We start from the raw sequence: 22,868 nt of genomic DNA, 5'->3' as shown, positions 1-22,868 counted from the left end.
CTGTAAATCGAGGCGCCCATTACCCGAGGGGCACAAATGAAGCAATGCATTGGGTAGCCCAGACCACTTTAAGCACTGAGGCCTGAGGTGTCTCCCTGTAGTTGAGAGATATTCACTAGCTGCAAGAGGCACTGTAGTGAGGGGGAACAGCGAGGTGAGATGATGGAGCTCTTCAGGTAGTGGTCTTATCAGTTGCGCAACCAAACATCAGGCCCACCAAGTCCATCAGGATTTGCACTTCAACATCATCCTGTCTCTCCCTTTCTGTCTCAGTTACTCATAAAACATTGTTTTCCTATCGTGCAATCTACTGTGTATCCTACCTTCTCGGATTCTTGTGCATCCTAAATAGCGTTTAGTCTCTTTCTCTTTGTAGATTACACCCCCCGCGATTTTTGTTGTTGTTGTTGTTTAAATACTACCTCAAAATGGTCGACGACGTGACTTAATCTTATTCTGCTTTTCTCCGCCCCTGCCCTTCCCCTCTCAATCACCCCTCCCTCTTTCCACTCGCCCCTCCCACCCACACAGAGTTTATCAGGAGCTCCAGGCAAGACTGGGCGAAGTTTCTGACTGGTCCCAGATTCAGGTGATGTCATCGAAACGAAGAGGAAAACTTTATTCAAAAAAAAAAACACACACACCAATGAGCACTACATCATCACCGAGCAAATAGAACTGGAGGTGTCCCTCTGTGGACTAAATGGGGTTTTTTTTTAAAGAAAAAGAAATGAAATTGCATCATCTCAGCGGTCTACTGTATAATAATAATCTTAGGATAAGACAAAAGAAAATGGCATTTTAAATGATTAATAATAATAATAGTCTTTTTAGTGTTCCCTGATTTATTTTGAAATTTATTTGAATCACAGATATTATTTTTCCTGCTATTTGTGTTATGGGTAGTGATGTAGTTCTTAGTCTGTGTATAATACTCTAGCAACATTAATCCTGCAGTGTACTCTCTTCAAACTGTGTGTGTGTGTGTGTGTGTGCGTGTGTTTTTTTTTGGCTGGGAAAGAGTTCCTGTTTTAGTTTATAAGAGCCCCCCCCCTCCACCACCACTCCCCCAACGCAGGCAGATTTTACAAATTCTCAAGAACTGTAAATGTTTGGGGGGGGGGGGGTGTACGGAGGGGGAGGGGGAGGGGGAGGAGCGGGGTTTGGGTAAATGACGGAAACAAAGTTAATAGCGATAAAAGCAGACAGTGGGATATTAGAGCACACCCACTGTCTCCTTGGGGGGAGGAGGGGGGGGTCACTGTCTCGCGAGTCAGTGAAAAGGGGCAATGGGGAGTCTGTGCTGCTTTTAATGTTGTTGTGTAGAAGGAGCGGAAAACTAGCCTGACTAACAATCAGAGATAAATCTATTTTTTTTTCTGCTCAGCGCCAGTCTCTTGATTATCTCTACTTTTGGCAATAAGGTCAGGACTATGAGATTTCTTTTCCAAGTCCTTTTTCTATAAGTACTGTTTTCACAGGTTTGTCTGTTATTTTTTTTGGGTCGTCATTTAAAGAGGTGATTATAGTATAAGGTGTTTTATTTTTTTTTTTGGTTGTTGAAGTTGTGAATTCTGAAATATTGTAAATAATGATTCCAAGCAGTTGCATATATTCTATTCAAAGAGAGAGAGATTGAGAGAGAGAGAGAGAGAGAGAGAGAGAGAGGGGTACAAATGTTTAGTTATTTTATTTTTTGCTTAGGGCGGTGCTCCGGGGTCGTGACATGTTTGGCGACCTCATGGTTCTCTAACTCGGGCTGAGTGGGGGGAGACCCCGCAAAGTCTGATTGTTCCCCTCCCCCACCTGCCCCCTCCCCGGGGCCCACCTCTGTAACGATAACTAGTGTAACACTGTTCAACTTGCTCTGTAGGCGACTCTGATAGAATCACTGACTGTGCTCACTCACGTCATTGCCAGTAACGTATGAACTTCCAGTCGAATTTCAGGCCCCCTTCGCAGACAGCTTGGGAAAAGCACCTTTGGTCGACGGTCTGGAGGGGGGGCGGTTGTACGCTTATTTTCTCAACAAAAAAAAAGATTTCGCATCAGGAAAGGAAAAATGATTTTTCGCTTTGTTGACTGAAAAAAAAATTCCAAATGGTAACTTCAAAACAAGTTTTAATTAATTCAGTTGATGATCTTTTGAAGAGAAAAGGCCGAGGGAGTTTTCTCTCCAGCCTCGGAATTAACAGTAGCTTTCGAATTATAGTCACATTTCAGCCATTCTCTTTTCTCTCCTTAATCTGCTGTTAGACACGTGCCCAGTCATCCACTGTGTTGCCTGTTTGAAGACATGGGATGGCAATAGTAGAGCAAAAACGCACACGAGCCTCTTATCCATTTTACGCTGTATAACCGAATTAGAGAGCAGAGTTCTGTGAATACCTCAGTGCTGTCTTGGTTTCAGCATAGAAGCATTCTAAAGATTAATTTATTGTAGACTTAAAGATAATTAAGATAAAAATTTTAAAAAGAAAACATCATTGCACTGTGATTGGTAGGGAGAAACTGACAATTCCTATTTGCACATGTTAATTATTTGGCAATTTTTATGGTCCTAGTCCCCCTTAGATAGGGGGAGGTGTATGAAGGATATTCTAATTTCTTTTTGTTACATTTTGTCTTCTTTTTTAAAAAAAAAATTAAATTGGGACAAGTAGGGCTCCAACAGCCAATAGAATGACATCTTGTTAGGTGGTGCGATGAAGTGGGGAAATGGCGCGGGCTACTTCAACGATCAGACGAGGCAAAGCAACAAGGTTCTATGTTTTAACAAGAAATATCAGTAACTCCTTAACACGTAGAATCTGGTACTATAGACCCTTTGTTAACACACTGACGAATAGACGAGAAGACTACTGTAAAGGATAGCTGCCGCACTCCTGGATTATATATATATTTTTTTTGTGTTTGATAGGCTACAGAGCAGTTTAGCGACGAGCGTAGGGCCTGACTATAAACAGACGCAGGCTAACCATAGAGGCAGTGAGATATTGCCACCTCAAATGGTCGTGGATCCTGTCAGGGTGGTTTAAACACAAAACTAAAGACATTTTTTTTTAATTATTTCAATCCTGGTTTTATCGTTGCCTTCGGAACAACTGGTTTGTAAAACGCTGGATGCTCAAGATTTTTATAAATGAGAAAAAAAGACTTGATCAAGGGGTGAAAGTGAAAAATAATAATACACATTTTAAAGGAAAAGAAGATGGTGTCCTTGGGGAAAAAAACACACGCAATGGTTCCCTAAGATCTGATTGTAACCAGGGAATGTTTGTATTAATATATATATACATATATATATTTTTTGGGGGTTGTTGATAATTCTGTACTGTATTTCCTAGTTTATTTTATTTATCCTCATACCCTTTCACCTCAACGGAGATACATTCCCCCCCCTAACCCCCCCCACCCCCCTCCCCTCCCCTCCCCTCCCTCCCTCCCCTGGTTCATTGGTAGATGTTAATGTATTTTTGCTAGTGTGTACAACTGCTGTTGTCCTGGAGTGCTGTCTTTGATGCTTAGTGTAGTGATTTTTAAGACAAAATAGTTCTCTCTCCAATAATAAATCTTGAGTATTAGTCATAGATGTATTGTAAGTTTAAAAAAAAGTTTGAAAAAAAAAACAATTTTTTTTTAAAGGAAAAAAAAAGGGTAAATACAAGTTATTAGATGTAGTTTAAGTGAGATCTAGGACCAGTAAGGATAGGATTTCCTGTATTTAATAATTAATAATTAAAAAGAAAAGGTAATTACTAACCATTATAATGTTGGGGCAATTCTGCTGATCTGACGTGGTTTCGACTAACCAAAGCTTTCATGACATTTTAATGCAGGCAGATGGAAGGCATTAAGTGAATTCCCCATCATTGTCTCTTAAAGGGGTTGCCATACTACCTTAAATGCTAACGCTAGATATGCAAAACTGGGTTTTTATCATTTTTAAGAGGGACACAAGCTATAATTATGAAAATGATTTTATTAAGAAAAGAATCCATATTTTTTTAAAAGCTCAGATGAAATTGATTAAAAAAACAAGTGATTGTGTGATAAGTTTTAATGTTTATATACACTTAAACCACAGTCCCAGTGGCCCACAGCACAAATATTTTTGAAGAAATAAACTATGTTTTAACGTGTCTGCCTATATAGTAAGGTTCACTTTAGTTCTCACTCGTCCAGAGCATTGGGTTTGTTGAGGTTTTTTTTTGTGACTGAATTCCGTCACTTTCAGAGGAGACCATAAGGTTTTTAATTTTTTAATTTGGTCTTGTAGCTTGGACTTTAAGGTAGCATGGCTCTGTTTTGCTCAAATTTTATTTTTCATTGTACAGCAATTTACAGCTGATGAATGTTACACATCTTGCTTAGACTAGTTTCAATTCATTGGGTAAGTGTTGGTGATTTTTTTGACCTGAAAGCTGTTTGACTGAGCTCAGAGCCAATCGGCCGCCACTGTTAGAGCATAAACCTAAGGTGAGGGGCCTGAGTGGGGGGGTCCAAGTACGAACCACAGTGACGGTGCAGGAAGGACCTCCACCGCAACCTTTATTGCGGCAAAGCAGTCGCCCCGAATGTTTGGCGGCATGGCCCCTTGTGTGTGTGTGTGTGTGTTCCCGCGGTTTTCCCAAGCCTCCCTAAAATGGCTGCCGCGCGTTTAAAATGGCCAAGGACATTGACGACCCGAGGTCACGTGACGCCATGGGGAATCGCTTCCAGGTTGAAAGGTTGCCGGTCCGAAGCGCTCCCACCTGACTTCAGCAGGCATGACCATTTGCCACCGCGTGTCGCGAGGAGACACCGAAGGAAGAGGCGTCGGTGCTGATTCCTTTGAAGCATTTGTGCCAGATCTTCCCCGGCAGCCCTGCCGTGTGAGTATTGGCCGCAGAGCCCTTTGGCACGCCCTGAGATTGTGAAAGGGGCTGGACAAATGCAGGTCTTTCGTCGAGTGCCCGTTGATTGCCGACTTGGGAATCTCCTGAGTTGACCCTTTGGCCTCGCCCTGACCCAATGTATATGAAAGCGTGGAAAAATTCCCTATCTGTTGGTTTTTGAGATTGAAACGGAAGAGAAAGGATTGATTCTGCCCCCACCTGCCCCCTCCGCCCCTCCCAGCCTGGTGTAGCACTGCATCAGCCGTTAATTCCCGCCATACTTTATACGGTCAAGTGTTGTAGAGAACCGGAGGTTACGTTGGTTAATGACTCGCCCACGGTATAAACAACTAATGTCTGCACTTTAAAACTGGTGCTGAAACCCGTTGGCGTGTTTGTCCATTGGCTCAAATATTTAGTGTGTTTGGAATTAAGCTTTTTAGACTGGGACGTGGATTCTGATTCTGCCCATTGCCATCTCAGGCTGAGCACTGGTGCAAATTGGCAATGTGCGCCCTCTGATTTTTCTGCTTTGTGGGGGTGCCACAGGAGGCCAGGAACAAAGGTGGGTGCCCACCAGTTTGGGGGATGGAGGTGGGTGGCGGGTGGAGGGGCCGCAAATGGACTTGAGTTACCAGGCTGTCCGACGGTGGGACAGCCTCGCTGTAGATGGGATGCTCCACCATTGAGAAAGGCCGGGGGGAGACACGGAGAGAAGTGAAACGTCCCGGTTATCTTTGCCCCTTTACTCGTTCAGTGGCACATTCCAAAGCAAGTGCCCTCTGGCAGTCGGGGACTCAATGTGTGGGTGGATTTGCCCTTACTCCTGGCACTCAACTCTTCTGTGCGTGAGATGGTCTCAGATACTGCACGCTCTCCAATTCCTTCAGTAGATTGACACCAATGAGAATACCCTCAGCGTGGTTGGTGATCCCAGGCGGGTAGATGTTAATAGGATTATACACTCCACCGCCACTGTAGCTCTGTTATCAGGAGCTTGCTGCCCATTGTAAGAACATTGGTGCTCCAGTGAGCGTCTCGGGTAATGAGAGGACGAGGGCACCAGGCCAGGTTCATCAACAGAAGGTCATGTAGTTGGCCAGTTTGGTTTTGCTTGCCCAATCAATTTCTGTAATTGAATACTTTCAATCTTCAAAGTGAAGGTTGTCCACTGCCGGGTTAAAGTGTTGCGAGGCGTTACAGCAGGTAGAGATGGACAGTGACCACACCAGTTGGTAGATGGGCAGTGGTCACAGCAGTTGGTAGATGGGCAGGGGAACACCAGTTGGTAGAGATGGATAGTGGGAACACCAGTTGGTAGAGATGGACAGTGGCCACACAAGTTGGTAGACGGGCAAAAGTCACACCAGTTGGTAGATGGGCAGGGGAACGCCAGTTGGTAGATGGGCAGTGGGAACACCAGTTGGTAGAGATGGACAGTGGGAACACCAGTTGGTAGAGATGGACAGTGGGAACAGCAGTTGGTAGATGGACAGTGGGAACACCAGTTGGTAGATGGACAGTGGGAACACCAGTTGGTAGATGGGCAGTGGGAACACCAGTTGGTAGATGGGCAGTGGGAACACCAGTTGGTAGATGGGCAGTGGGAACACCAGTTGGTAGATGGGCAGTGGGAACACCAGTTGGTAGATGGACAGTGGGAACAGCAGTTGGTAGAGATGGACAGTGAGAACAGCAGTTGGTCTCAGTCACTCATCTGTTGAAACTAACATAGATAACCATTTATTGGAAGAGCTCTGTAGGGATGACTCTGCAATCCAGTCTTCTCCACATTTGTCTCGGCACAGCACCCATCCTCGGGTGTGCCATCTTACCCCACAGCTACCACTTCAGAACCACGGTCAGCGATCCCAAACCCCCAACTCCCAGAATAACTCCGTTGGCGATCCTCTTGGTGAGGGAAGAGAGCAGCGTGATCTGATCCATGACACTTGCGGACAAACACTGATCGCCCCGGAACATGGGAAGCCCCTCGTGGTGTATCTGTGTGTGTGTGTGTGTGTGCATACAATGCAGAAAGTACAGCAGCTCGAGTCCATCTCGGCTCTTGACTGACTTGCGGAAGACGTGAGTTGAGGAGACAGAGGATATGTCCGACACACCGTGCGTGCTTTCTCTCTCGATTTTTGCATTCCGTGTTGCACGGCGTCCAAGATCACCGGTGCTGTTTTTTTTTTCTGAACTGCAGCTTGGGTTTCTTGCCCCTCATCGATACCCTCCCGGACTGACTCTGATATGCCATCCCTCACTTCTAGCGGAACCAACTATAAACGGAGCGGGCTAGAACTGGTAAACAGGAGGGGCGATCTCGAAATGTGTGACCCTCTGAAACAAGATGGCATGTTTGGGATCTGAGCTCCGATCAAATTTATCACCTTTGTTCAGGGCATAGGAACATCTTTGAAGGGCAGAGAGTGAATCAGCAGAGAGTTTAAACTGGCAATTTCCCTTTGCAGATGTGTGTGTATACATATATCTATATATATATATATATATATATTTAAGGTTCTGGGATTATCAAGATTGATACTCTCTAATTATTTGATCCCAGACGTTTTCTTCCCCTTCGATAATCTGTCCTGCAAATTATGTTTCATCTGAGGAGTTTTTTTTTAAATGGTCAATCAATTTATGAAATTGACCTGAAATGGACAAATGTAAGTTGTTTGCAGAGGGATGATTGGATATTGGAATCCGATGGCAGTCCCGTTGATTGTTGTGCTGTCGGTTATGAACACTTTGCTCACTCTTCCTCTTTAGCATCTCCTGCCCTTGCTATTTACTTTGCAGATTGATTTGGAGACTGCAATAAGAAGTGCTGAATGATTTAGACACGGACTGCTCTCCAGCCCAATGGATTGGGCGTACCAGCGTCCCAAAGTGCGGTGCAGCAGCCCCACTGAAGTCCGAAAAGGCCCACGGACCAGAAACAAGGAAGGCAAGCAAACAGAAGCATTATTCCTGGATGGGTGTGGCTCCACCCATCATAGCTCCCTGATCACGGGTATGTGGGGTGGGGGGAATCGAGCCCTGAACAGCTATATGGAAGGAAGTCTCCCCCCCCCCTGTAGTCACTCTATGGTGCAGGATCTCTCCATCTTGGCCCAGTATTCCAAAGTCTTGCCTTGTCTCTTGCCATATTTGATGGCGGCGTTCTGCCTTCCCTGCCCTATCATCTCTGCATGCACTTTTCACAGTGCTGTTAATTCCTCGTGGCTAGTGTTTTTGCCAGGGCTACAGGGAGTTATACTGCCAGCTTTCTTCCCTTTCTCAACATCGCTGCAGTTCTTTGACCTCGGTGCCTAGAGGAAGGTAACTTTGGCCGAAAAGGGGGCAATTCCCTCTCATCATGGGCACAGGAGTGTGTTGGCCAGCTGTCATGCGATCAGCCACTTCACGACATCATCGCGTGACTGATTGCTTGCGTCACGTAACGTTACTCGAAACACAACGACAAGATATATTAAGCACACTTGCAGAAGGCAGCACTGGGGGCTGTGTTTTATCGGGCTCTGTATTCCTTACTGTTCCAAGTACTGGGTCTGTAGGAGAGCTTTCTCCCCCCCCCACCCTCACCCCGCCTTAATCCCTGCACCAGTATCTTAACACCAACCCTTTTACCAATAGAATTCTTCCCACTTGATAGGAAACAACTGGTTTTGGTGGAAGTTGCTCACTGTGGACATGACGCCCTGCAGACAGCTACTGGCATCCAGTGCCACGAACCACGTTTGATTGCAGCACTTTAAGGTGCTCCTTACATCTCGAGAGTCAGAGATGGCTAGTATTCTCTCTTCGTCATATCGAAACAGCCCAACCACGCGATGAGGCGCCCACATCTACCGTTGGGTTTAAAGTCACCCGTTGTTACAAAATTCAAACCAGGGATTTTGACCCCGATAACTGCCCCCCACGGACGACGTCAGTTTCAACAGGTTGGGTAAATGAGCCGTTAATAATTTTTGCCCCCTCTCAGTGGCTGCCTTCAATACAACATTTCCTGCGTCACAACACTTCGAGGGTGCTTCACGGGCTGTGAAGCGCTTTGGGATGTCCTGAGGTCCGTGAAAGGCGCTATATAAATGCAAGTTCTTTCTTTCACACCGGTGTCACAACAAAAACTTCTGAACCGGTCTGGAAACAGGCGGCTTGCTGTGTCCTCTGAGCTCCACCTGCACGGTTCAGTCCAAGCAATTTATTTGTACTGATGCCTTTTGATTACTTTAATTCCGAGCTGTTTGCTCAGTGCAGTTGCATTTGCCATGACCTTTTAAGTCTTACGGAGCCTCCCAGCGTGTAAACTGTCGCAAGCTGCCTGGAAACAACGACATTAGCTGTCCGTGTGTAGGTCACGTGACGCTGTCTCGGCACCACTTACGCCGGTCAGTGTGGCGTGGGGGGCTCGGTTGAACCCAAGCACGCGGGGAAAACCCATCTCTCTTTTAAAAATATATATATATATATATATATTTAATATTTCTTCATGTCGAAATCGCTGTTGGCTCATAACCAAGAGAGAATTGAAACGAAAAGCATTTTAAGCAATTTCTTTTTATGGTGACTTTTATTAATGCTCATTGTGAGTGATGTTAGTGTTTTAACATTTCCCATTTCAGGCACCAAGCACTGTCCCGGTCAAGCAGACCACTGCCAGATTCTGCCCCAAGCAACGTCCCCAAAATTCACAAGGACGCCCCTTACTGCACCATTTGTTTTTTCCATTTCCCACACTAACCGTCCCCAGGACTGAGTGATCGTGCAGGTCAACACCAGTTTAGTGCTGTCATGTCAGCCCACCCTCGCTAGGAACTGGACTGAGGACTGCCCAAACCCCATTTCACACACAACCCTTTACCGCCAGCTTAAAGACTTTAGTCCCATCAGTCTGGCCTCGATTGAATCCAGGTCCTAGAGGTGTCGGTGGGAAGCACTCTCGCACCTTGAGCCAGAAAATCATGGGTTCAAGTCCCACTCCAGAGACTTGAGCATATAAATCTAGGCTGACACACCCAGTGCAGTACTGAGGGACTGCTGCACTGTCGGAGGTGCCATCTTCCGATGAGACGCTAAACCGAGGCCCCGTCTGCTCTCTCAGTTGGAAGTAAAAGATTCCATCTATTTCGAAGAAGAACACAGGAGTCCTGTCCCTCAACAAAAACTGATTATCTGGTCATTATCTCATCGCTGTTTGTGGGAGCTTGCTGTGCGCAAATTAGCCTCAAATTTCCTACCTTCCAAAAGTGACTACACTTCAAAATTACTTCATTGGCTGCGGGGCGTCCTGTGGTCGTGACAGGCACTATATAAATGCCAGTTCTTCTTGAAAGGTCAGCTCGCTTGATGCAGTTCTGTGTACAATGCTCTCACAACATTGTTAATAAATCGACTCGACATACAATTATACATTGCTGCAAACCACTGTTTGAACAGTGTGCGTTGTGAAGATTGAATTGTCAGCAAATGCCAACAGAGCAACACGCTAAGCTCTATTGTGATACAACCTGATGAATGAGAAAAATAGGCTTATGTTGGTGATTGAAGGCCCAATCTACCCACCTTGAGATCCAGTGACTTGCTGCCTATTACCGTTGTCTTCTGCTTTATCTCATTGTTATTGTGGGATTCTAATCCCCTTGCCTGTCCCACATCGGTCATCCCTGCCTGGGCCAGGATGTCTCCGTTTCCCCTGCGTTGCGTTAGCCTACGTAGCAAAGGTCACCGCACTCCAAAAGAGAGCCATTGTCTGAAAGCGCTTTGAGACGTTGCAGCATCACCTTGTGCTCGCTCTAAATGCAAGCGTACCTTTCATCTCACATCCTTACCGGGTCTCCACCCTCTCTCCACACAGGCCTGCTCAGGAGTGCCGAAGCTCACTCCCCTCACTGCCCACAGCGAAAACCCTCCATCGAATGACAATCGAGACCCACATGTCATCTCTCGAGTTATCCTACTCAACGGGTGGGTACCACCTACTTGACAACAGCGATTGCACTTCAAGAAAGTGGCTGTAAAGCACTTTTGAGACATCCTGAGGTTGTGAAAGGCGCTACTTAAATGCGAGTTCCTTTTTTTCAATGCTTTACCTGGTTCTGAAGGAATAGAAACGATAAAAGCCCTGATGATTATACCTCAAGTATTGATTTTCTTTTTGATTGTTTTACCAAGCACCGCCTCAGGGGGAAGTGTTTTATCTTGCCTTCTCCCACACTTGTGTTCAGTGAGTTAATCCTTGCCTAGAGGAAGGTGTTTGCAGAAGGGCAGGGAGCTTCGAACTGACACGTTGGGGGGGGGGGAAAGAGTTCCTGTGTTCATTCCTTGTAGACATTTGTAAACTCGCTCTGTTGATCTGTGTTTAGGATTTCACTACAAATAGTCAACAGAGGAAGGGGGCGAAATTGGCCTGCACCCCAATTGGGGTCGGGAGCCGGCTGGGGTTTCCGGCGCCCAACACAATTTCGCGCACTCCATTTCCTTTAGGGGTGGTTACAGGGGGCGCTACTGTGGCGGTGAGGGATACGCTACGCGGATTCTCCGCCTAGCACCGACGCGCTTCGATGCCCCTCCCCTTCGCTTAAAGGGGAGGGTCACTGTGCACTCTGCACGGCTTCTGATGGCCCCCACAAGGCGACCAGGCCAGCGTGGGACCGGACCTGCAACCGGGCACCCAAGACGGAGTCGAGCCAACCCGTGAATCAGCGGTGAGAAGCAGTTGGCAGCCTGGGTCGCTGGTGCCCTCCCCGCGGAGGAGCGCCCCGAGAGCGGACGTGGGTCAGCTTAGTGACCCGCTGGGCAATCTTCCCCCTCCCCCCTCGCCCCCCCCCCCCCACCCCACGGGATTAAGGGGTAGGCGCGGTGCGCGGACACCGCGCGCGGCGATGACATCATCAGCTGTTGCGCGGCGGCCCGGGGCGCTAACCATAGCAACGCCAGCGCAAACTCCCGGGGAGGTGGTAACGCACCCTTCCCCCGGGCGGAAAATCTCCGCTCCGCTAGCGCCCCCTGGAGGCGCTTCCGCTGCTATAAAAAGGGCCAATTTATCGTTCTCGATATTTATCGTTTTGGGTGGTTTCCCTTAACGTGGGCCGTGACCTTAGTTTCGCAATTTCCAATAAAAGCCGCGCCGTTAGACAAGTGCGGTTGCGGGCGCAGATGTTCCTGCAGATGTTCCGTCACTGTGGCTCCCGTCCCTCCTCCGCTCTCACCTCTACTGTTAAAATCTGAAACACTGTAAACATGACGAGTACAAGCATCTTTCAGGTCCCTGTGTACGGCTTACTAAGCCCTGTTGTAAAATATGTGGATGGGGCTCTCTCACATCACAGATGTGGAAAGTATAATTTTATATTTGTATTTTCAAAATAAAAAGTTTGTGAAAGGTTTCCATCCTCTACTGTGGTCCAGAAATCAATGTGTTTGTCTGAAATATAAAAAAAAAATTAAAAAAAATAAACTGTTTTGAACTCAGTTCTTGTCTGTGTTTTTCATATTAAGCCGCCTGGTACGAGTCAAAGAGCCAGTTGGGTAAGCTTTAACTTTTTAAACTTAAAAACATAGAAACTTACAGCGCAGAAGGAGGCCATTCCGGCCCATCGTGTCCGCGCCGGCCGACAAAGAGCCGCATGGCCCTCGGTCAGCAGCCCTGAAGGTTACATATAAACCGATGAACAATGGCGGACAGGCAAAGAGCACCCAGCCCAACCAGTCCGCTCCACACAACTGCGACACCCCTTGCACTGAAACCTTCTACACTCCATGAGAGCATGAACGTGATCCTGGGAACTACTGCCCACCCAAAATCACCACCTGATGCGGACACCGCCCACACTGTGTACAGTCCTGGTCGCCATATTATAAAAAGGATATGGAGGCACTGGAGAGGGCGCAGAGAAGATTTACAAGGGACGGTAACAACTGCGAGGTTATATCTATCAGGAAAGGATGAACAGGCTGGGTCTCTTTTTTTCTCTTGAAAAAAGAAGGCTGAGGGGTGAGCTAATAGAGATCTTTTAAGGTTATGAAAGGGTTTGATAGAGTGCATACAGAGAGGCTCCCAGCACCTGGGAGTCCCTGGCCATAGACTGCCCCAAGTGGAGGAAGAGCATCGGGGAGGGCGCTGAGCACCTCGAGTCTTGTCGCCGAGAGCATGCAGAAAGCAAGCGCAGGCAGCGGAAGGAGCGTGCGGCAAACCAGTCCCACCCACCCTTTCCTTCAACCACTGTCTGTCCCACCTGTGACAGAGACTGTAATTCCCGTATTGGGCTGTTCAGTCACCTGAGAACTCGCTTTTAGAGTGGAAGCAAGTCTTCCTCGATTTTGAGGGACTGCCTATGATGATGATGATGACAGAGAGAGTGTTTCCACTTGTGGGGGGGGTGGAGGCCAATACTACGGGCTATAAATATAAGATAGTCACTAATAAATTAAATTGGGAATTCAGGGGAAACTTCTTTACCCAGGGAGTGGTGAGAATGTGGAACTTGCTGCCGCAGGGTGCAGTTGAGATGAATAGTATCAATAAATTTAAGGAAAGCGCAATGAACAAACAAGGAAGAAAGGAATAGGAGGTTAAACTGATAGTGACGAGGGGAGAGGAGGTTGGAATGCAGCATAAATATTGTCACAGAGCAGTTGGGCAGAATGGCCTGTTTGTTGTAGATTCTATGTAAAACTTTATGTAATCCTATGAAATTAGGGGGCTTGACAGGATAGATGCAGAGAGAATGATCCCCCCCCTCATGAGGGAATCTAGAACTAGGGGACATGGTTTCAGAATAAGGGGTTGCCCATTTAAAACGGAAATGAGGAGGAATTTCTTCTCTGTAGGTCGTGAATTTTTGGAATTCTCTGCCCCAGAGAGCTGTGGAGGCTGGGTCATTGAATATATTTAAGGCGGAGATCGACAGATTTTTGAATGATAGGGGAGTCAAGGATTATGGGGAGCGGGCAGGGAAGTGGAGCTGAGTCCAGGATCAGATCAGCCGTGATCTTATTGAATGGCGGAGCAGGCTCGATGGGGTAAATGGCCGACTCCTGCTCCTATTTCTTATGGTCTTATGACATGCTGATAGGGTGAGATGACAAGACATGGGAGGAGACTGAAGTGTAGCATAAACACTGGCACAGAGCAGTTGGGCCGAAAGGCCTGTTTCTGTGTTGCAGATGCTATCATTTTTAAACCTTTCCTCATGGGTCTCCGGGATCATACTTGTTTGCGCCCATATCATCACAGGCAGTCCCTCGAAATCGAGGAAGACTTGCTTCCACTCTAAAAGTGAGTTCTCAGGTGACTGTACAGTCCAGTACAGGAATTACAGTCTCTGTCCCAGGTGGGACAGACAGTGGTTGGAGGAAAGGATGGGTGGGGAGTCTGGTTTGCCGCACGCTCCTTCCGCTGCCTGCGCTTATTCTCTGCCTGCTCTCGACGACGAGACTCGAGGTGCTCAGCGCCCTCCCGGATTCTCTTCCTCCACTTAGGGCGATCTTGGGCCAGGGACTCCCAGGTGTCAGTGGGGATGTTGCACTTTATCAAGGAGGCATCCACTACTCGGTTCATCCCCTTTTTTTCACATAAGTGACCAGATATACTTGTTTTGGAGGCAGTTCAGAGAAGGTTCACTCGGTTGATTCTGGGGATGAGGGGGTTGACTTATGAGGATAGATTGAGTAGGTTGGGCCTGTACTCACTGGAATTCAGAAGAATGAGAGGTGATCTTATCGAAACGTATAAGATTATGAGGGGGCTTGACGAGGTGGATGCAGAGAGGATGTTTCCACTGATGGGGGAGACTAGAACTAGAGGGCATAATCTTAGAATAAGGGGCCGCCCATTTAAAACAGAGATGAGAAATTTCTTCTCAGAGGGTTGTGAATCTGTGGAATTCGCTGCCTCAGAGAGCTGTGGAAGCTGGGACATTGAATAAATTTAAGACAGAAATAGACAGTTTCTTAAACGATAAAGGGTTATGGGGAGCGGGCGGGGAAGTGGAGCTGAGTCCATGATCAGATCAGCCATGATCATATTGAATGGCGGAGCAGGCTCGAGGGGCCGTATGGCCTACACCTGCTCCTATTTCTTATGTTCTTATGTGTGTGGCACTATTGTGGCGTGTTGTTACGCTGCCTCCTGCTATCGGGGACATGTGCAGAAAGGAACCTCACTGAGTCTGCCCAGAGCTGGCAACTTCCCAATTAGGCTTGTGCAATTATTATCCCGTTTGTCCTCACTTTCAGTTAATGAACCAAGTGCCTCTGACTTATCTTTCCCCATTGGGTATAATTAGCCAGCACACCCGTCAGTCCAGAGCGTTCTCTCCAGTGCCCGTCGTGTACTCAAGACAATGATGAGCCACCAGGCTCAACAACTGCCTCAGTGTGGCGTTTGCAAACACTGGGGACCAGTCGGTGGACACGCTGGCAACCCGGCCCACAAGGACTAGGCCCGAGGCAGAGCCACCCGCTAGCTGCGTGTGCGCACCGCGGCTCGTCGGCAGACCTCAGATTCTGCCCCCTCCTGGGCTTGCCCCGAGGAGACGAGCCAGCAAGAACGTGAGAATTCGGGGTGGGAGTCGGCCAAGCGGCTCCCCCCCCCCAGCCATTCCATCACATCCTGGCTGATCCTCGGCCTCAGCTCCAAATTCCTGGGATATCGACAGGCTGAGCACAATGTGGAAAAATGTGAGGTCATCCACTTTGGTGGGAAGAATAAAAAAAGCAAATGGTTATTTAAATGGAGAGAGACTACAGAATGATGCGGTGCAGAGGGACCTGGGGGTCCTCGTACATGAAACACAAAAAGTTTGCAAGCAGGCACAGCAAGTAATCGGGAAAGCAAATGGAATGTTGGCCTTTAGTGCAAGGGGGATGGAGTATAAAAGTAGGGAAGTCCTGCTACAACTGTACAGGCTATTGGTGAGGCCACACCTGGAGTACTGCGTACAGTTTTGGTCTCCGTATTTAAGGAGGGATAAACTTGCATTGGAGGCAGTTCAGAGAAGGTTCACTCGGTTGATTCCTGAGATGAGGGGGTTGCCTTATGAAGAAAAGTTGAGCAGGTTGGGCCTCTGCTCATTGGAGTTTAGAAGAATGAGAGGTGATCTTATTGAAATGTATAAGATTCTGAGGGGGCTTGACAGGGTAGATGCAGAGAGGATGTTCCCCCTCGTGGGGGAATCAAGAACTAGGGAGCATAGTTTCAGAATAAGGGGACGCCCATTTAAAACAGAGATGAATTTCTTCTCTCAGAGGGTCGTGAATCTTTGGAATTCTCTGCCCCAGAGAGCTGTGGAGGCTGGGTCATTGAATATATTTAAGGCGGAGATAGACAGATTTTTAGATAAGGGAGTAAAGGGTTATGGGGAGCGGGCAGGGAAATGGAGCTGAGTCCATGATCAGATCAGCCATGATCTTATTGAATGGCGGAGCAGGCTCCAGGGGCCAAATGGCCCACTCCTGCTCCTATTTCTTATGTTCTTATGTCTTTGAGTGCTATCAGTTTATCTAACCTGGCCACATCGTGTGCTGCCACAAATATTACGAACACTCTCCCCCATGTCACGTATGACTAAAGGGGTGCCAGAACGGATTCCTGCAGATCGCCAATCATCGTTGTCCCCTTCGTCCGGAGCCTTGTCAATCGATCAACATTCCAGATATCTGTTGCCAGGTGAGTTTGCCATCCAGCGGATACGCCATTAATTTATCGAATGCTGCTGAGAGTCTAAGTGTGTTGCATCTACTGAATTAGGCTTTACCCACCAACAATCCCACTGGACCTGCGGGCTATGACTTTCCCGCCATCGTGCGTTCCCGGGATGAGCTGCTCCTGTAGCAGAGTGTCGCCGGCTCCATTGACTCAAACAGATCTGCTGTAGGGGTGGGGTGTACGCAGCCCCCCCTCCCACTGAGCAGAATGGTGCAGATCGGAACGAGCAAAGCTCCATTGAGGGGTGGGGGGCGGGGGGTATTTAACAAATGTTTTTCCCTTACAAAAGTAAGGAATATTTTGTTGTTCTGTTCAGGCCAAGCGTGAGAACATTCCTTCGCCTTTCAATGACTGTCTTTGTGATGTCCATCCCTGATTTCCTTCGCCACACCACTGGCGGCTGTGATGTATACACCCGTGAGAATGCTCACAGCGTTGTGGAGCTGTTGCCGCTCGCGGCCTTCCGCGAGAGCTGGGCACTGGAGGGAATCATTACCTCCGGCAACCACATTTTAATTTGATTTAAGTTTCCTTTAAAGTTTTATTTGTAAATTTGTTGGTTCTAGCGCCCAGATCATAAGGGGGGGGGGCACTTGATTGAATGTTACTTTTAAAATAGTTGTGGAGCTGTTGCACTGTGAGTGGCTCAGCCAGTCACGTGACGTTCACAAAAGACTCAATAAAACCCCAGTTAATTGAGCCCAGGTTCTCCACAATGAGCCATGCAGTTGTGAGCCTGGTGGGTGAACTGGGACGGTTCAGTTTGATTGTTAAATCTTCGCTAATAAACCAGCCAGTTCTTTACAGCAAATGTGTAGCCGTGAATTCTTGAGTAAAGAACCCAATGCGGCAAATAGACGACAGCGGCCTAGGCCCCAAGCTCTGGAACTCCCTGCCTAAACCTCTCCGTCTCTCTACCTCTATCTCCTCCTTTAAGATGCTCCTTAAAACCCACCTCTTTGTGTCTCAATAACTCCTTCCTTGGCTCGGTGTCAATTTTTGTCTGTTCCCACTCCTGGTGAAGCGCCTTGGGATATTTTGCTTCGTTAAAGACGCCACATATTATTGCCGTCGTCGTTGAAAATCTGCCGTTCACCAACAGAACGGAAACGGTGACGAGCAAAGCATTAGCCAGAAACACTCGTGTTCTTTACTCTCATTTTCAGCAGCACACAGCTAATTTTAGAGTGTCAACCGTGGCTCAGTGGGCAGCACACGCGCCCCTGAGTCAGAAGGTCGTGGGTTCAAGTCCCACTCCAGGGGCTGGAGCACAAAAATCCAGGCCGACACTCCCAGTGCAGTGCTGAGGGAGTGCCGCACTGTCAGAGGTGTCGGCTTTCAGATGAGACGTTAAACCGAGGCCCCGTCTGCTCTCTGAGGTGGATCTAAAAGATCCCATGGCCACTATTTCTGCGAAGAAGAGCAGGGGAGCTATCCCCGCTGTCCCAGGGCCAATATTTATCCCTCAATCAACATCAGATTGGTCATTATCACATTGCTGTGTGTGGGAACTTGCTGTGCTCAAATTGGCTGCCGCGTTTCCCGCATTACAACAGTGACTACACTCCAAAAGCACTTCATTGGCTGTAAAGCGCATTGGAACGTCCGGTGGTCGTGAAAGGTGCTATATAAATGCAAGTCTTTCAATGTGAAATTCAGTTTGGAGATATGCTGGGTAAATAGGCCCATCTCGCCCATTTGTAATGAGGTCAAAGATCGGGAGCAGCACCGCTGGTGCTGTGGTCCTCTCGTTAATAAAGGATGATTGAAAGAACATCCCTGGATCTCCTTGGGACCAGCATCGCTTTTATTAACAAAATATTTCTGAAATTAGAAAAGGCGGCAGCAAAAAGCATACAGAAGTGGATTGGCTCTGCAGTTTTGATCCACATTTTAGAGGAGTGCTGGTGGAGAAGCAGACAATTTGCAAAGACCCAGGCATATAACAAAGAAACACAAATAGGAGAACATAAGAAATAGGAGCAGGAGTCGGCCATTTGGCCCCTCGAGCCTGCTCCGCCATTTAATAAGATCATGGCTGATCTAATCATGGACTCAGCTCCACTTCCCTGCCTGCCTTGCATTTATATAGCACCTTTCACAACCACTGAACATCTGAAAGTGCTTTACCGCCAACGAAGTACTTTTGGAGTGTAGTCACTGTTGTAATGTGGGAAACACAGCAGCCAATTTACACACAGCAAGCTCCCACAAACACCAATGTGATAATGACCAGAGAATCCGTTTTGGGTTATGTTGATTGAGGGATAAATATTGGCCCCAGAACTCCCCTGTTCTTCGAAATAGTCCCACGGGATCTTTTATGTCCACCAGAGAGAGCAGACAGGGCTGCGGTTTAATGTCTCATCCGAAATACGGCATCTCCGACAGTGCAGCACTCCCTCAGCACTGCGCTGGGATTTCTTGTGTTCAATTCCCTGGAGTGGGACTTAGACCCCACAACCTTCTGACTCAGAGGCGAGAGTGCTACCCACTGAGCCACAGCTGATACTGACAATTTATTATAATAAATATAATTTTCTCCCATTGCTGATCTAACTCAGGCCTGGAAAATGTTTATTTGCTCCTACTTTTCTCCCTCAAGTCCTGAAGGTGTTGGTGCCCGACACAAGACTCCCAAAGCAAGCGTTCTACTCGGAACTCCTACACGGCAAGCGAGCCCCAGTTGGGCAGAGGAAATGTTTCAAGGACATCCTCAAAGCCTCCCTGATAAAGTGCAACATCCCCACTGACACCTGGGAGTCCCTGGCCAAAGACCGCCCTAAGTGGAGGAAGAGCATCCGGGAGGGCGCTGAGCACCTCGAGTCTCGTCACCGAGAGCATGCAGAAATCAAGCGCAGGCAGCGGAAGGAGCGTGCGGCAAACCAGTCCCACCCACCCCTTCCCTCAACCACTGTCTGTCCCACCTGTGACAGAGACTGTGATTCCCATATTGGACTGTTCAGTCACCTGAGAACTCACTTTTAGAGTGGAAGCAAGTCTTCCTCGATTTCGAGGGACTGCCTATGATGAAGATGGTTCTTGCTGGAGCTGAATTCGAGGGGAATACTTCACCCACTCCCCCTGTTTAGTATCTCCCCCACGTCGCTGTCCTTCCCAAGTGAGCCCAGACCGGAAACGTCAATCAGCCAGGTGCGTTATTTTTTCCTCTACATGAGTCACATCCTAATCTGAGGAAGGACATTCTTGCTATTGAGGGAGTGCAGCGAAGGTTCACCAGACTGATTCCCGGGATGGCAGGACTGACATATGAAGAAAGATTGGATCGACTAGGCTTATATTCACTGGAATTTAGAAGAATGAGAGTGGATCCCATAGAAACATAAAGATTCTGACAGGATTAGACAGGTTAGATGCAGGAAGAATGTTCCCGATGTTGGGGAACCAGGGGTCACAGTCTAAGGATAAGGGGTAAGCCATTTAGGACCGAGATGAGGAGAAACTTCTTCACTCGGACAGTTGTGAACCTGTGGAATTCTCTACCACAGAAAGTTGTTGAGGCCAGTTCGTTAGATATAGTCAAAAGGGAGTTAGTTATGGCTAAAGGGATCAAGGGGTATGGAGAGAAAGCAGGAATGGGGTACTGAAGTTGCATGATCAGCCACGATCATATTGAATGATGGTGCAAGCTCGAAGGGCCGAATGACCTACTCCTGCACCTATTTTCTATGTTTCTATGTTTCTAAGGACTCATTTTAAGAGTGGAAGCAAGTCTTCCTCGATTCCGAGGGACTGCTTATGATGATGATGGGGTTAAGGTCGAAGATCAGCCATGATCATATTGAATGGTGGGGCAGGCTCGAGGAGCCGAATGGCCTACTCCTGCATCTATGTTCTATGTTTCTATGTTTCTATGCATGTGTACCATGGATGGAGCCTCTGGGGCCTCACAAGAGGTCTAGAAATTCAAAATAGCCAAGAAATGGGCAATGTTTAGACCAAAAATGGTTAAGTAGCGGCAGTTGAAATTCGTCTTCACTCATCATTCAAATGATTGCAGTCATGATTCTCATCTAAAAGCCCCAAGCTCGTTGATGTTACACCACAAAGACGGGCCAATATCGGGGGCAGTCTAAACGCAAGTCACGATTGGCACTGGCTTTTTTCACTGCTTTAAAGGGGAGGTTCATTGATGCTGCAGCCTCTCATTCTCAGCATTGTTGGGTGGGAAGCTGCCTCAACAACCATAAGTAGAAGGACAAGGAGAAGGAGCATTTAGTTACAAACCCTGATGGCAGATCGCCGCCCCAGGGAGAGAGCCTGGAGGTTTTCTGTTGAAGCTTTAGAGGCATTGGTTTTAGCAATGGAGCAAAGTCGGCCGGTTCTGTACCTCGACAATGCCGAGTGAGATTGCATACCACGTCACGGGCAGCACTGTGCTCCACAGGACCCACACCCAGTGCAGGAAGAAGCTTAACGACCGCACACGGATAGTCAGGGTGAGTGATGGCTTCAACAAATGCTACGTACCACCAGCTGTACCACAAGCTTCACACACTGCTCAATGCACCACACCCCCAGCACTCACCTACCAACAATCTGTGCCTACCAAACACTCACATCCACATCTCACACCTTGCGCACAACAGTTATTCAACTATAGCAGGCAAAAGTGCCATTTGTTATCAGAATTCATGTAATATGTGTGATATGTTTATAGATACATTTATTAAGTGTGTTTGAAATATTTTGTGGTCTCTCTCATTTCACCTTTGAGCCGAGGAATAAAAACATAAGATATAGGAGCAGGAGTAGGCCATTTGGCCCCTCGAGCCTGCTCCAGCATTCAATAAGATCATGGCTGATCTGATCTTGGCCTCAACTCCACCTTCCTGCCCGCTCCCCACAACCCTTGCCTCCCCTGTAGTTCGAGAATCTGCCTATCTCCGCCATGCTGTGATATTGTGTGAGACAGGGATTGTATGAAGGGGATGTGGTGAGCTATGGGGATCTGGGCTTTCATTTATATGAATCAGAGTCTGACCAGCTGGTCAGGGACAGCCGGTCCGAAAGTTCGATTGTCTCGCTGCCTCCGTTCCCCCCGCCGTAGGTCCTGGAGAGCGAGGTCCACTGCCAGTATAGCCCCCATGACTTTTAGCTGGTGTTGTAAGCTGGAGCTTTTCAGAAGCAATTATGGAGTTTTGTATTTGCCACAACACGCCCTGATACCAAACAACCTTGAAATAAATAAAGAAAGTTCTTCCAGTAGCAGGAAGCAACACACAGCCACTCAAACCTCAAAAACCTGCCCAGCTCCGTGTGATTGGATAGCATCACTGGAGCCGGCTTCCTGCTGCTGCACACCAGCTAAAGCTGTCGTCGTTTGTTCCAGCCGGTAAGTTGATTGGCTGTAACAAAGTTGGGAGATCAGGCGTCAAGTGAGCGTTGCACACTCACTGACGTCATGATCGCCGTGATGGCGGGCTCCGCAATGATCACGTTCAGTGGTAGCGCTGCTGGCATCATTGATATGGTTCGTGGCGCTGGAACCGGCATCAGGTGGCGTTAAAGCTCTCAATGGTGTTCTGGCGCCACCTCATGGCGCTAACGTGCGGCACAAACCCCACGAATTTCTCCTCTGGAAGTTTAAATCCCAGTTCCCATTTGTTGGCGGACATCTCAAGTTGCAGATACCAATGGGTCCCGGTGTTCTGATCCAGGCTTCATCCACCAATGAGACCGCGATGCCACGAAAGCCCTTCCCCCAAACCTCCAGGGCCGTAATGTTGAAAAACGGTCAAACCAGCGATTAATCCAACGGGGAAAATGAGGAGAAATCTCTTTACTCAGAGAGTGGTGGGAATGTGGAGCTCGCTATTGCAGGAAGTGATTGAGGCAAATAGCATAGATGCTTTCAATAGGAAACCAGACGAGTACATGAGAGAAAAGGGAATAAAAAGATAGGCTGAAAGGCTGAGATGAGGCAGGTGGAGTGGGTAGAGACTCGAGGAGTATAAACTCCGGCATGGATTAGTTGGGCCTAATGGCCTGTCTTTGTGTTGCTTCATTTATGTAATTCTATCCAAATCTGTATAGATCTCCACTTGTGCAAAGCTCCTGTCACACTAGCGGACCCTAGAGGGAGAGGAGGTATTGCAGCTGAGTCCAAATCCTGGAGTGGTGTAGGATCGACCTCAACCCAAAACCAGAGCAAGGAAGAGAAGAAAAGTAATCGCCAACAACATCAACTTGCATTTATATAGCGCTTTTAGCCTAGTAAAACGTCCCGAGGCGCTTCACAGGAGTGA

General features: G+C 47.7%; 1 protein-coding gene across 1 annotated transcript in view; it reads left to right on the top strand.

Annotated features, from left to right (window-relative positions):
• Window positions 1–12,362, top strand: part of msi2b (musashi RNA-binding protein 2b) — a 621,264-nt gene extending 608,902 nt beyond the window's left edge. Inside the window, exon 17 of the mRNA XM_070856987.1 lies at window positions 532–12,362. The gene's annotated coding sequence lies outside the window, so the exon portion shown is untranslated. The remainder of the gene's footprint in view (window positions 1–531) is intronic.
• The last annotated feature ends 10,506 nt before the right edge of the window (window positions 12,363–22,868 follow it).

The sequence above is a fragment of the Pristiophorus japonicus genome, chromosome 16 (genome assembly GCF_044704955.1).
Source record: "Pristiophorus japonicus isolate sPriJap1 chromosome 16, sPriJap1.hap1, whole genome shotgun sequence".
NCBI lineage: Eukaryota > Metazoa > Chordata > Chondrichthyes > Pristiophoridae > Pristiophorus > Pristiophorus japonicus.
This window is presented reverse-complemented; position numbering and strand designations above follow the sequence as displayed.